Here is a 15808-nt window from a genome sequence, read left to right on the forward strand (position 1 = left end):
TGGGAAGAGGTGTTTGAAGACATGGTATATGTGTAGGCATACATGTGATGACACCTAGAAGACCACAAAAGCTATGTAAAATAGATAAGCACACCAACTGGGAGGCCCAGTTTCCCAGGATGGCTGATAGGTATGTCTTTTTCATAATATCAAATGCCATCTTTGCAATGCTTGTAAAATAATATCCATTGGGTACAGGAATAAAGATCTCCACTGGTACCTCAGCACTATCTTTTTCCTGAAAGCTCTGTATTCCCTATGGAAGATCTGTTTCAGCAAGGAAGAGATAAACAATGTGTCATGTTACTTATTTTCTCTGCGTTTTCAGGGGATTTTTTTTTTTTTTTATGGAACAATCTGTTACTGGTATAAGAATCTAACAAAAGTTTAAACATTTCTTTTCATCATAACAGTAGCAGTAACAATATTTATTTAGTAAGTCTTTGAGGCTATTTCTTTCATGAAAATATGCAGCAGAAGTGATAAAAAGCCAATAATATATTATTTGATTTGATGTATATAAGAAGCTGGCTCCAAGTACTGAAATTCATACAACATGTTGGCATAGCTCAAGGAGAGCAAATTTGCAATGAATGATGATAATTTGCACTGAAAGAAATTAGTGCCTATTTTGATTAGGAATTAGCCTTCTGTTCAAATTTCAGCAGAGTAATGCATTCATTTCTGGTTAGAGCATTAGCTGGGTTGAAAGGGTGAGAGAAAAGCTGGTGGACAAAGGGAAAATTAAAAGTAAAAAGATTAAAGAGCTATTTCTCTAGTTCAGTAATAAGGTAACTTACTGAGTTCGAACAAAGAAAACACCACCAGCGTGTTACACTGAAACGTACGTTTAACGTGGTACCCAATATTTGCCAAAGTAGGAACTCCTGTTGTTCAGGTTTTAGGAGGACATTGTTCACCTTGCATCTTTGCACCTAATCACACCCAAATTGCTCAGTTTTGAAGGCAGGTAGAAATGTTACTGTACCATGCTGTGACAACGTACAGCAGTTGAGGATATGGTATGCACTTCATAATTACATACATACAAATATTGCACAGCTCAGATTTTTGCTTCCTTCGCTTTAGCCCTGGTCTGGAAAAACAGTTCATCAATTACCTTAAAGCAATTCATGTCAAACCTACAAAAGCAGGTTTCAGAGCTACTGAATTCTTCAGCTGCCCTGCTAGAGTTCCTACCAGGGTGCCACACTAGCCAGGGTTACAATTCTTGCAACTTCTAGCCAGGAAAAACACATTTCCAGAAAGAACTGGCTAGAGATCCAGCTTTAGTACTGAAAAATACAGCAGAGAACAAATGAATTCTGAGCAGTCTCTGCTCAGTGAAAATCAAAGCACTGACTGTGATGAAGTGGAACCTGGAAGGGTCTGCCATTCAAGTGTGCAAGCTCTTTGAGGAGTTAATCTATGAGATAAGCTTAAAAAATGCCAGTATTTCTGTTGTGGTGCCAGCTGTCAGGGCTCTGACAGTTTACCTCGGCACTGAATCTTCAGAACAAAGGAACTAGGTCATGAAACAGAAAATTTAAGCATATTCCCCATGAAACTCACCTTAAAAGACAAGTATTCAGGTTACTGAGTCAAGGACTGAAAAGTCAGAAAATGACAAATTTAGGGCTGTATGTTCAACTTTAACTCTCCCTCTTTGTAGACATGCAATGTTGAACTACTAATTATCTGACTGCAGAAATAATTGTATGTAAAGACCATACTTCAGCTGATGGCAAAAAGGAATGCTGTTATTTAATTTTTAATGATTAATCAAAACAGGGGTTTAAAATATCTCGGTGAGTACAGTGCCTGTCCATCAGTGGTTTTAAGTTATTTATGCTTAACCTTACAATTAAAACCACTCTTCTAAAAACTGAAACTAAAACATCTAAAAAAAAAAAAATATTTACAAATGTAAAAGAATTAGGATATTTAAGCACAAGCAAAATCTTTTGCACAATGACAATAGCCCCCTGTTTCACTCCCCCCTACCCCTCACCCCCCCAGAAATATATCTAGCATCTACTCTAATGGCTAATTTTTTCCTCAATTAAAATATTGTAAGTTTAGGATATTGAATGAATCTGGACTTACACATTAAGAAGACCTTAACCTTAATCCAGTGAAAGCAAGTCATGATTAGATATAGAATTAATCAGAGATGGAAAGGAGCATCTCAATACCCAGGCCCATTGAAAAAGAAGCACCTGGCTGACGGCAGCTCGGTACGTATGGAGATGAAACCTTTTCAGCTGAGCTGCAGGTTACACTGCAGCAACATGGGAAGAGCAATGGGTCTGGTATTTCTTGGGCCCACTCAGGCCACAACCCAGACAACTTGGCCAAAAGCCATACTAAACCCTTCTAATTCCCCAAGATCTCCAAATTCAATGAAGTCCTCTAGCAACACATTCATTTCTTTACACAGGAGAAAGCAGAAGTCTATAAAGACTTGTTTAAGAAGGGGAAGGATTGGGACTGCGTGGGACAAAGGAGGTAGTTGTCTCTTTTTGAACTTTAGGAACTGAAAGGCATCACCTCCTTGTGTAAACTTCCCCACAGCCCCAGACTTTGCCACCCCTGAGCTCCTTCCCTTAATCCTCTTTCACTGCCTCAGTTTTCCCCTGTCTCCAATCACAGTTCAGCTCATTGGACTCCTCTAGCTCCATTTGTCAGCAGCACCATCTCTATGTCACCTTTTACTCTCTGTATTGCTTTTTCTTACCCCATCCCCCCCACCCCCCCACCCGTTGGTAAGACACTGGAAGATGCAGCAGCAGAGGAAGGCGAGTGCTCCCTCTGGGCAGAGCTGAGCTGATGGGTCTTTGCTCTGGTTTTGCTCTCGGACACCAAGAACCAATTCAGAAGAGCCAAGGCAAGGTCTGTGGCTGCCAAGAGGGAGACACACCCTGAGGCTGTCTCTTGCCTACCCAGCTACTAATTTTCCAGAAAGCAAACATCAATTGCTTATAGCCATTCATTCACTCTCATTCAGTGTCAGCTAACCTTCAACTTCCTCATGCCAGACACTCTTCAACGTACAGCTCCCAGTCTGATTAAAAAGCTTATAGTTCAGAGAGAGCAAGTTTTCAAATGCTGATGTCCTCCACAAGAACGGTGCTGCCTCTGGTTCCCTTCTGTCTTCCTGCTCCAGATGGAAAGGAAGGACACAGTTTGTATCTTCCCTTGTATCCCAAAGTTAAGGCAATGTGTTTGCCTTGTCCCACCTTCTACCCAGCCACAAAATGCATGTACTGCACAAAACGCTTCTAAGTTTTGCAGTTACTTCCTGCTGTTGGATAAATAATACAATGCTACTATAAATCAAACCTCAGTCTTTAATGAATGGGCCACTTTGTAAGGAGAGACAGTATCTTCTATGAGGCTAACTAATAAAGCTGGGAAAAAACCCACAGAAGCTTTTTGGAATACATCCTTCAAATCATGATTTCTCCAGGTCATGGATTTATGGTTCAAGTCTATTTAAAAACACCGGCAGCGAGTGTATGGTACCATGTACAAGACATGGAGAAATAAGGCAGATTACATCTAATATGTATTTACAAAGCCATTGCTCATAAACTGCTCAGAGAATAAATGCTTCCTAAAGCCATTTTAAACACACTGAAATATGCTCCCTGACAAACACATCCTTTACAACCTCTTCCAAGTCAGAAATGGTTTTCAGTTTAAAAACTGCAGATACTGTTTTTCTAAAGCAGTACAGAAGTGGCATATCCTTCTGCACAAAGTGCTTGCTTAGTGAAGATAATTGAGGATGGAAAATACATTATTTTTCTGTTCTATCCACCATGGCAATTAAAAACAACAATTAATTGTGTCAAGGTGCAAAATGATGATTTTAATTACACTGCCAGAGCAACATAAGAGGTTCACATGCAGTGACTGCATCCTTGATTGGTCCAGGATACTACAGAAGAAAAGATAGAAATGCTTCCCCGGGGCAATGTTCCCCAGCTCATTCATGTTGATTTACTTCACAAATAATCTCACTAAGTTATTTTATTGACCTCCATGGTAGCAGGTTTTTTGAAAGTAAACCCAAGATATTTTTCCCTTTTATGGAAGCTTTATTGTTTCATTCTATTTTAAAATACTAATGAGAGAAGTATGTTCCATATACAGCATCATATTTTTAAGGTCTGTCTTGTAATTTAAAATTGGTTATGAAGGTAACAGAAATAATTCTAAAAGAATGAAAAAGTTCATTGTCAACAACATTCACAGTATCATTCAGGGCTCATGAAGTCCAGATTTCTCACTACTGTTGCTATCACACTGAAGCACATTCGGAAAGCAGAACACCAGAAAGACCCTCTTTTCTTTAATTATGCCTTCACCTCTACCATCATTGAAATAGCACGCCCTAAGGCAAAATAGGGAAAAACAGCCAACTCTTTCCTGAAAAGTTCATAAAGCAAACATGATCCATATATCTAAGTGTCTATTCCCCTTGTACCTTCAGGGAGAGAGGAATGTTATTGAAATGATTAAGTTCATTTTACTGTCTAGTGCCTTTGAATGGCATTGTTAAATTGGAAATAGAATATCGCTGCATATATAGGATGTGAAGCCAGGGTCTCTAATCCAGTGCTAGAGGCACATGGAACCATATCCACATACTGCAGAAGATTAATATATTCAAATTTATATTAGACATTTCAAGTTGAAGAGGGTGGTTTCTCACTAATGCAATATCCTAGCTTAAATGGCTTTGTCAAAACAAGTTTTCCTGTGGTTTCAGACCTTTTTTTGTTGAACTGTTACAAATATAGAGATTGTCTTAATCCCTCTTGTTTGTATTCAAACACCTGTGCTGGTGCATATTCATAAAGATGTTTCATATCACATCATACATCTTCCAGATGTTTTTTATTAAAGGTCTTTGGGAAGATTTTCCTCTTAGCCCCTTCCTTGTTTCTTCAGAACAGTTAATTAAAATAATTCCACGGTGATGCACAACATGGACCCACTAACTAGTGTCAGTCATTGTGCAAAAAAAACGCACCAGTGTGTTGGATAACTGGTTATTGCAATCAGGTTTTTTTTCATGGCGGCCTGTGTTCTTACTGTGAATCAGCAGTACTGCTGAGGCATCAGTTAGTGTGCGGTTTCTAAAACCTTTTAAAATTCATGTTTAAAATGCCAGCTTCAACCACAAAGCACAGCAGTCCCATAATCTACAAAATAAAATTTGGGGCTCAGTTTCCATTTACCTAAACTTCTTCAATAATAAAAATATGTCTGCTGAAGACATCTGTTACAACTCAGTAACATCTAATTTTAATGGCAAATAATAGAGTTCAGCTCCATAAGATTAGAGGTTATGGGCTAGGCCTTTTGGCTGGCTTGGCTTCCCTGTTGAAATGTTCTGCCAGCCAACTTAATATATGCATTAAAAAATCCCAATGACTTGATGATTCCCTCCTCCTCCTAAGCCTCAAAATAAAGCAATTCTGTCGTCTCTTAATGCTTTGCTCCATTGCATTGTTGAGCCTATGGCAGCATCTGTTTGATGGGACTGACAATAATATTATTTCTTTTCACTAAAAATACAGGCTAAATGAAGAGAAATCCAGAGTTAATTATATGGTGGAGACATATGCTCTGCTGGAAAGGAGGTGGAGTTGCAAAAATCACTGTATTTCAGGGCAGCCCTGCTTGCATTCCTGGATTTCAGATATTGGACTTTGTCAACCTGAAGCTTGAGATTCAGGATTTTTGAGATCACGTTCAGTCTTCTAGCACGTGTAAGTCGCAAAACAGTACAAAGCTATTGTAGAGGATGATTTTTGGAAAATAAATATAGCAACATCACCATTCATAACAATCAAACCATCTGTGATTTTTAACCAAAGTTCTGCATTCCTTTTTAATCCAAAACCCTGTGAGAGAGATTTATGATTCTCCTGGGTAACATATATATTAGTGAAGTAACCAGATTTGAAATGCCTGTGGAAATCATGAGCAGAAAAAGGATACTGTCACTTCATCTGGCCTCTAACAGAGCACCCAATCCAGCGAGTCACTAAATAGAACTGCTTGCTAGGGCATGCATGAACAAAGCTGCAGAGAGCCGTTCACCAGAGACTCAAATGTTACTAAATAAGTCTCTGTAAAGCCAGCAGAATCTGGGAAGATTGTGCCGTCAAAATCAATCTGCCCCATTTGAAAGCTGAGTAGCAGAAATATCATAAGCTCGGGAAGAAAAACGATCAGACACCCCACAGACTCACTGCTGATGTTGCAGAGGTCTAAATGGCCTGCTGGACATTTTGAGTGAGAGGAAGGCATGGGCCAGGTCACAGTTTGGCTTTCACTGCACCTCTGTGCACAGCTTTCCCTCAGGGCACGCACCTTTATTCTGTCTTTTTTCCCAGCTCAGCAGCTTGCACTCCTTTTCTCTCCATTCTAGGAAGAATTACTATGATGTGGTTTCTAGACACTATCCATGTACAGACGTGCCTAAGGGGTAGAAGAATTATCAAATCTGCCACTTGTGTGACTCATGCAGAAGAAGAAATTGCAATCCAGGAATGGGAGAGTGCCCTGGAATAACACAGAAGCATAGAATCATTTAGGTTGGAAAAGGTCTTTGAGACCATCGTGTCCAACCGTTAACCCAGGACTGCCAAGTCCACCACAAAATCACGTCGCCAAGCACTGCACCTACATGGTTTTTAAATACCTCCAAGGATGGTGACCCAACCACCTCCCTGGGTAGCCTGGTCTAATGCTTGATAAACCTTTCCCTGAAGAAATTTTTTCTTAATACCCGATCTAAACCTCCCCTGGTGTAACTTGATGCTTTTTCCTCTTGTCCAGTCCCTTGTTACCTGGAGAAGAGACTGACCTCCCCTGTCTACAGCCCCTGTCAGGCAGCTGCAGAGAGCGATAAGGTCCCCCCTGAGCCTGCTCCTCTCCAGGCTGAGCACCCCCAGCTCCCTCAGCCGCTCCTCATCAGCCTTGTGCTCCAGACCCCTCCCCAGCTTCATTGCCCATCTCTAGACACACTCCAGCACCTCTGTGTCCCTCTTGAATCGAGTGGCCTAAAATGAACACAGCATTCATCACAGACCATGTCCCCAGCTACTGTCAGGCTTCCCTCAGATATCACTCACAAGTAGCATTTTAAGATGCTGCAGTCCTGGTTCCTCACTATATCACTTCTAGTACAATCATTTACTTCTCTATAAATTGAGTGAAAACCAGTTGGCATGTATTTTTATTTAATTTCAGTAGTACTTTATGAACAAATCTGTAATATAAAGTTTGGAAGTGAGCAACCAACTTTTGAACCAAAACCATCCTCACTTTTAAAAGGGTTAAAGATTTTGGACAAGGCACTTGCACCTTTCATTCAAGCTTAGGTCCATAAAACAATCATACACTTCTCCAGAGCCTTTTACTCCTTCCTGCCTTCTCCTCTGCGTTAGGACAGGGGGTGGCCACGGACACCTGTGTTCACCATGCTGACACAGCTGACTGCGTGACCACAGGCACGAGGGAGGTGCAACCAAGAAGCAAAGGATTCACAGGAGCAGCATTTTAGAGGCTCTGTGGATGTAGTTTCAGACCTGCAACTGAGCCAGCGGAATGCTCACCTCCATGGAAAGGACACTTACCACCACCTCGCACACACAGAGCCATTCTCCAACATTTACCCAGCCACTAGGTACATGAGCTGTTGCTGAGTGAAAGAAACAAATTCACTTTCCCACCTGCCCCTCTCCCCCCAGGTATGTCCCTCCCTTTCTTTTAGGAACACTTACTGCAAGGTCACCCGAGTGTCACACCATGCTCAAGAGAAACAGCAGGAGTGTGAGCCTGACAGGGGAGAGACGGTTGTGAGGGAAGGGGAAACCCCTTTTCAGAGATGACAAGCAGTTACATCAGCGGAAGCCGTGTCATGGAAACACTTCTCCGGAGAGTGAGGTATGATCCGACAGACTTAGCGGAACGGTCAGGAGGGTAAGCAGTACTTACCGGCTATTCACTTTTCCAAGCGCGTGGCTAGGGAGCAGAAGTGGAGAAAGAGACAAGTGGGAGAAGCTCTGGCAATATCCCTCTCTCTCTAGTCATTAGGAAGAACAGCTGAAAGCAGTGTTTACCAAATGGGCTAAAGTACCTACTCAGCACCCCAGAGTGGGGAGGGTTAAGAGGATACTGAAATCACAGCCACAGCTCATTCTTTCCTCTGTCCAGGGGTTAACCACCCACCTCCCTTTTATTTAGGATGTGTCACAAGGCAACAGGCTAGTTCTTTATGACTGAAAGATTGTTTTTGCTCATTGGGGCTTCTTTGAATGAATAAATATTAAGTAATCCTATTGTTTTCATCTTCTGTCAGTGCTACACCACATACCGTTTCCACTCTTCCGTTGTCTTTAATGAAGCTCTCTGTGTGCTGGACACACCTGCAGAGCTCTTTAGGAACAGAAGATTGGTCATCATCAAGCAAATCTCTCTTCACCTCTCATGACTCTATTTATGATATACTGATTAATTAATCATCAGAGAGATTAAAGGTCATCTTTATAAAATAAATGGCTTATGGTTGCAGCAAATCATGGCTTTGCGATTTATTGGAAAAGGCTGTAAATTGTCAGTCATGTTATTACACAAATAAATCAGATAGTTACTGCAAATTGATTAACTGATTCCAATTTTTTTAGGAACAAATTGTTGCTCCAACCTATTTTTCTCTCTTCTTGGACAAAATGATTGCTTTGTAGTTCAAGTGAATGATTGCCTGTGTGTCCAAGGCCACAGTTAATGCTTTAAGTTGCTCCACACACATTAATGTTTTCTGAGTGTTGTTCATGACAATTTGCTTTCACATGAGCACTGCTCCTCATTTGAAAACACTAAATGGTACAATGGCTGCTTGAGATGTTGAAAATAATATTTCAACAGCATAATCAGCATTATATTTATATATGGAACAAACCTACAATTAATATAGATAGGCTTTTTCAAGTTTCACAATAAAAATAGAGGACTGAGGATAATTTCCTACACTGAAACAATTAAGAGCCTCTCATTATACCTGGCTTGCTGTAAACAGTATTGTGGGGTGAGGAGCAGAAAGAGAATTAATGGAATGTTTTAATAACAGTAAATAAAGTTGGCTAAAATTCAGAACATTCATTGCTGAGATCACGATTAATTTTCTTAGCAAAAATAATTATGTAGAGGTACATGAAATCAGAAATAAAGAGCCGACCAAGCATACTTACTCTTATTCTCAATGCATTTGCACCTTCTGCATGTCTCAAATAAATCCCCCTGGATCACAGCTAGTAGACACATTATTGAACTTACACTGTCAATTGATTGTCCTTTGTTCCATTTCAGTGCCCCGTTGCAGTGACCAGCCTCACTGCACACCTGTGGGATCCCTTCTGGAGATGAATAGGTAAGTTCCTCTCACCAGCTAAACCCCAGGCATGGCATCATGGCTAGATCAGCTCAGGCACTGCTCCAATGGGTGGTATAGATATGTCTGCACCAGCTTTTTCTCTTGCTGTAGAGACCTGTCCTTTGACGCTAACACGTCTTGCATTCTTCTGCATCCTCTTGGCATGCCCTGCGGTGGGCACAACCTGAAGTGCCATGTTTTCAGAACACAAATGCAAAAGCCTGTCATCTCTGGCACATTACAAAGAAGCATCAATTATTTAAATACCTTAAAATAGCTAAAACATCTCAGAACCAGAGAATGCTAGGCATGGCTGGGAGGCTTATGCCTCAAATCACCCCAGAACTGGCAGTGTGCAGGGGGAAGGAAGATGCATTTAGAAAAAATAAAGCATCACACTTGAAGGTCCATTGTGAAAATTATTATGGGTATATGAAAAGTACAGAACAGGCAACTTTTGTGCACTGAATATAGTGCAGGTCAGAGGGGCCTATGGGTGAGACAAAGCAAGCTGTGCGATAGGTGTGAATCTGAGATCTTTCCATGTGCCATCCTCTGAGGCTAGCCAGGTCTCCCTAAAAGATCTTTAAAGGGAAGGACCTGAAAACAAGGAACTTAATGCCAAATTCAAGCAGTTTAGTGGAATAGGAGCAGATGAATAGACTGGTAGGTAATGGCATCCTTACATTTGCAATATATATGGTTTGGGATGTACTTGAGCAGATTAGGCTATTCCAATGGGCACAAAATACACACACACAGACAGAGGAAGCTCACAATAAAGCAGTCCCCAAATCTTGGCTTTCTTGGAGGCAGGTCCGTATAAAGGCAAATCTAGGAAGCCTTGTATGGTCTTCTTGCCTGTTTCATGCAGAAGTTTACTTGAATTGTTTATAATGAAGCATGCTATCCTGCCATCAGAAAAAAGTCTGGGTCCTTCAGAGCACAGGCTGATGTCAGTGTCACTGGAGCACATTTCTGGAGCTTCTGTGAGAATGCAGGGAGATCTGTTGCCATTTCCACAATGAGCAGGAAGAAAGGAACTAAAATTCTTTAAAATAGTGATAGAATAAAAAAAAACCCAAAACCTCAGCAGTTGAAGACAAAGCAGTTCAAGAAGGGAGAGGATCTTGAACAAAGAGAAGGCTGTACAACGGCTGTACAACTGACTGCAAATGTGAAGGAACATATGTCTTATGGATCTTACCATACCATAAAATACCTGTTCTGAATGTTGCAGGAGCTCTCACTGGTTTGCAAATCTTCAGATAGCACATGCATGCTCAGCATGAACAGGATGCCCTTGTGTTGTTGTGAACCAGTCATCATGTTGCACCCCTCTGTGAGGGTTGGAGCACATTTGGTGTGTACTAGGTGAGGAATTTCCAGCTTAGTTTGCCTTGAAATGATTCAGGTTTGCGCACAGCAGACTAATCCTGTGAACCAAACTGACGTCTGGGAAGGTAGGGTGATCTGCAATTTGCTTCTAGATAGTTCTGGCCCTATTATAAAGAAAATGTTAACACAATCCCAGCCACTTCTGTTACACCCACATAATGGCTAGCAGAACTGTTTATGCTATCATGAAGCAGCAGCTCTGGCAATGTGGACAACAAACCTGATTAGCAAGTCTGATTCATCCTGGTCCCTCATTAGAGTCTTACCCCTTCCATATACAGTAGCACAATAGCTCCTAAAACATCCACTTTGCCAACATGAATGCAGCTGAAAAGAAGATATTGTTTGGTCTCCTGCACGTTGGAGTTCCTAGTCTCTTGACACTGGAATGGTCCTAGCAGCTATGGGTTGCCGGTCATAAAACAGACAAGCTTGAGGATAAATGTTTTATGGCAAAGATTTAACTGGCACCTGGCAGGTCCTGAAAGAAGAAGCAGAATGATAACTGAAATGTCACATTTTCCCTTCTGAGCGTGCACAAAGCACAGTTCAGGCAAACCAGACACTCTGGGCCAGACAGCTGAAAGCTCTGGTCAGCTCCTGCCTAGGGGGGGAGGGTACCAGGTGCTCTGCATCACCAACTCCTGCTTGGCCTCAGCCCTTCAGCCCTTCATCTTTTTAGGAACTGTTGTTTTCAAGGAGGTACAACAGGGAAGTTGGTGCTGGTTTTTCTGTAATCATGTTGATCAAATGCCCATTATCAAGACTTGTTTATTATATAACAGCTCGTAACTGTTAAGGGGGCTAAAGATGCTATATGTTTGTTAACATACTTAAAAAGCAAAAGGTGATAGTATTATCCATTGAAAAGAATCCACTAATCCGGTCAGGAGTTCATCTCACAAACACTAATGATACACAAAAGGTCTTAAAACATCGGTAATACCTAGTAATTGCATTTAAAATTTTTTTTAAGGTAATTCTTTCACATGTATTGACTCACAGGCATCCTATATTGCAGGTACTTATCTGTGGCACATCAGTCTTATCCCATCAACTAAAAAAATATTTCATTTGTTGGAGCTAGGCTGATGCTTTTGTGATAGACTCCCTCCCACAGATGCCTGCAATGCCAGGCGGTCAGTGTAAGGTTGCTGAATTCAATGGAGCAAGGCTGATTATCACCAGCTGAAAGCCCAGTCCTTCCTATAAGCAAGACCAGTTATTTTGGGTAATTTTTTTTAACTGTATCCTGAATACCTTTGAAAAGTTTGACAAAAGTTTCATGCTTTTTACAATGGGCCCTAAAACATTAAAAACCTCTCTAAATGTTTTAAAGATTTAACAAAGCCACATAATAAAAAAAAATAATCTCTGCAGGTTCATCCATTCCTATTCTGAAGTTCCTTGTGAGCACACTGCTTCATAGAAACTCTTTTCCCAGTGTAACAGAATATCCTTTTAATGGCAAAAAGCTGTATTGTTATTAACTCTTAGACCAATATTTGCCTTAGTTGCATCACAGTGAAGCCCTTGCTATAGAAATCAGCTGGGAGAAAAAAAAAAACAACCCATAGGAACTGTTACAAACAGAATATGCCACCTAGCTCACTAATTTTGAAAGATCACAGTTATATTTTCTGATAAATATAGAATGAAGCCTATAATGTACTTTCAAACAGCACCAAGCAGAGCCGTTGAACTTTGCTTTTCAAATATGTCTTTTCTTTTCTTTTCCCTGTTTTGCCCTGAGGTCTCTGAACTTTGGTAGGAATATGAAAGTCCTCAGAATCCCCACTATTTTCTTTCTCTTTCTTCTCTTACTAGTCATCTTCTGGGTTACCACTAAAAAAGCCATGCTGTTGTAAGCCATCTGTAGGTGCTCCACTGAAACATCTTTCAAATGACCAGTAACAGAAGTAAAATGCTGGTACTTAAAGACATACTTCATTAACTTACTGCTGTAAATATTTGAGGTATAAGTAAAAGCATAACCATAACACACTAGCTTGCTTATATCGCTCAAGTGACTAAAAATCTAGTATACTTGTAAATCCCACTAACAGATCTCACCAGAAAAGGGTATACCTGGATGCACATATTAGAATTTTAAAAATCAAATGCCATTTTGTACAGCTATGATGCTGTGATTTGATAATCTGAGTGAGAGATTTACATAGTTTGGTTTGAAAACTAAGAGGACAGAAGTAAATCTTGAGGCTATTGAAGTCAACAGACAAATTTTCATTGCTTTCCATAATGATAGGATCTGGCACATTGCGAAATCACTGTAGAGAAACACATAATAAAACAAATTTTCAAAAGCTGCTCTTCAATTGGCTTCAGACCACTGTATAATGACCCAAAATATTGTTATTCCTTTGTCAAGTAAATGCATATCCTATTATTTTAAAATAAGCTCCAACATATTTTTATTATATTGTGCTACTACCCAAAAGAGTTTGTCAGTTTAAAGAAAAATATTTTCCTCCCTTTTGTACAATGTATTTTAATACTGTGTTAAGCTGTTTAAAAAGACATTATAGCTTTCCTTAGGTTCTCTTCGTGGTGGCATTGCCACCACTGAGTTATTATGTAAATTATCGCAATCTGGTTAGCTCCTTCCATCTCTTTTCTTAACAAAAGGGGTCTGCAAGTGCTAATCAAAATGTTGCAATTTACATATTAATGAAGTTTTCATAATGGCATTTGCTTCATATGCAATATGAATGGTATGGAGACTTCACTTTTCTTTTGCGCAACCACTACATTTTGATTTCCCGAAGTAGCTGGGGTACATTCAAAAACAACCTATAAGCGCATCACAGTATCTCTCTCAATATATATATATATATAAATATTTCTATATGTCTTCATTATCAAAGTGATTCAATCCAATGTTTGAAGCTTAAACATAGCATCACTTGTGCCTGTGGACTGTCATTATTTACTCACATTCCCTTGAACACTTTTGTTGCAATCATTCTGCAAAATGCTAAAGGCATATTTTTCTGCTGAGACTGCTGAGCACAAATAAGTAGTTAATCATTTGTGTCGTAAAAAAAAAAAAAAAAAAAAAAAAAAAAGAAAAAGAAAAAAGAGGGAGAGGGGGATGGAGACAGAGGGAGAGAGATAAAGTGTTAAAAATACCATAATCCACTCCTATGAAAAGTTGAAAAGTAACAAATCGCTATACCAGGTCAAATATCATGTTAAAAAAGCCAGATAGGGAAGCACATTGAGTTTCCATTTTCCATTCTATTTTACACTTTATTGTTATTTTAAAATATGGCAACCACACAGATTGTATTCAGCATTAAAAGTTTAAAGCATTCTAATTAAAGATCCAGAATCAATACAGTGGACTGTATCGATTTCTACTTTCAGTTGAATAGTCAAATGTGAACAAAGTTATGTCCCGTAAATGCCTGATGGAAATTGTTATGGAATACCAAACAATGTAGGGTATTCCAAGTGGCGAATTGTCACCCATATTACTCCTGGATCTCCAATTGTTGGGTGTTTTTTTGTGTTTTGGGTTTTTTTGTTTGGGTTTTTGTTTTGTTTTGGGTTTTTTTTTTTTTAATAGCTTCCAGTCACGGGATCTTGTTCAGCTCTTTTCAGTTAGACTGAAGAGTTCTTTAACAAATTTTTGTTCATCACTTAAAAATGGAGATGAGGTTAAATGTCTGTTCGCTAAACTAAACAGATCATGTGGAATCTCTCAAAACAATCCATTTTCTTTAACCATTTTCTTTATTCTTATTTGATTCTTCTCCAGTACTTCAACTATTTTCTTCAGGAGTGGACTCTAAACTTCAGTGTTCCAGAATTGTTTATTCTCATTGATAGAAAATCTATACCCCAGGTTTCTGCTCTAAACAATCCCATTGGCCTTTTTTTGGCCAAAATTTCTATGGGGAGTTCATTTTCAATGGGACAGCCACTGCGAATCAGCTTCCTGAATTCGTAGCTCTGTGAGGCTTTTTTAAGGATGTTCTTGACACTTCATGGTAAAAGATTCTTTGTCATAATAAGACCTAATAGCGGATTATTTACATGCTGGATGAAAAATATTTTTAGCTTGTAAAAGTATGTATAGATGGCAATCTTTAAGATATTTCAATCTTACAGCATGACACTTTAAAAGTTACTCAGAATTAAGACTCTATCAGAACACAAATTTATGTGTGTTTTAATAAAACAGCTTCAATGTAATTGACAGATTTTCACAGGACTTTACTGTAGTCATCCTCAGCTTGAGCATGAGTTAGTGCTTTATCTGAAAACACTGGCCTGGGAGCTTACAAATAATTTCTCTCCAAATTTTTAGGAACAAAAAATGAGAAATTATATTTTTCTACAGCATTTCACTCCTCTCCACTTACTCATTCAACCCACAGTTTGTCTTTTAGGGTCTAATCCAAAGCCAACAGAGCCAACATTACCCAGGCTCTAATGGAAGGATAGATTTGTGTGGAGCATGTTTTTTATCATTGAAATAGAGACCTAGTAATGATTGTATCTGATGCTTCATAAGGATGTTGAAGACATGTAGGAGTTACCGAATGATATTAAGAAAAGGATAATTTACACTGAATTTCAGGAAAACACTTGAGAACAATATTGATTTAGCTACACAGAATATTCTCAGGGGTGTTGATAAGTGTTTCATTGCTTTGAGTATTTAGAACTAGTGCTAAAGAATAAACACCTTTTCTTTTTTTAGTTCAAAGCATTTGAAACTGGTCATGTTCTTTTCTGTTTTCTGTTCTTTTTTTTGAAACTGACATATGATCAATATTTTTAATTGAAATAGCCAGTGTTTGAAAAATGATACATTTCAATAACTGTTGCAACCATATTTTCACTAAGTAGATCAGAACTAATCCAGAAGGGTCACAAAATGGTCAATCAAAATGTAATATTAATAATTTAATTCTATGGTTTTAAAAG

This window comes from Falco naumanni, chromosome 2 (assembly GCF_017639655.2).
Source record: "Falco naumanni isolate bFalNau1 chromosome 2, bFalNau1.pat, whole genome shotgun sequence".
In the NCBI taxonomy this organism is placed as follows: Eukaryota; Metazoa; Chordata; class Aves; order Falconiformes; family Falconidae; genus Falco; species Falco naumanni.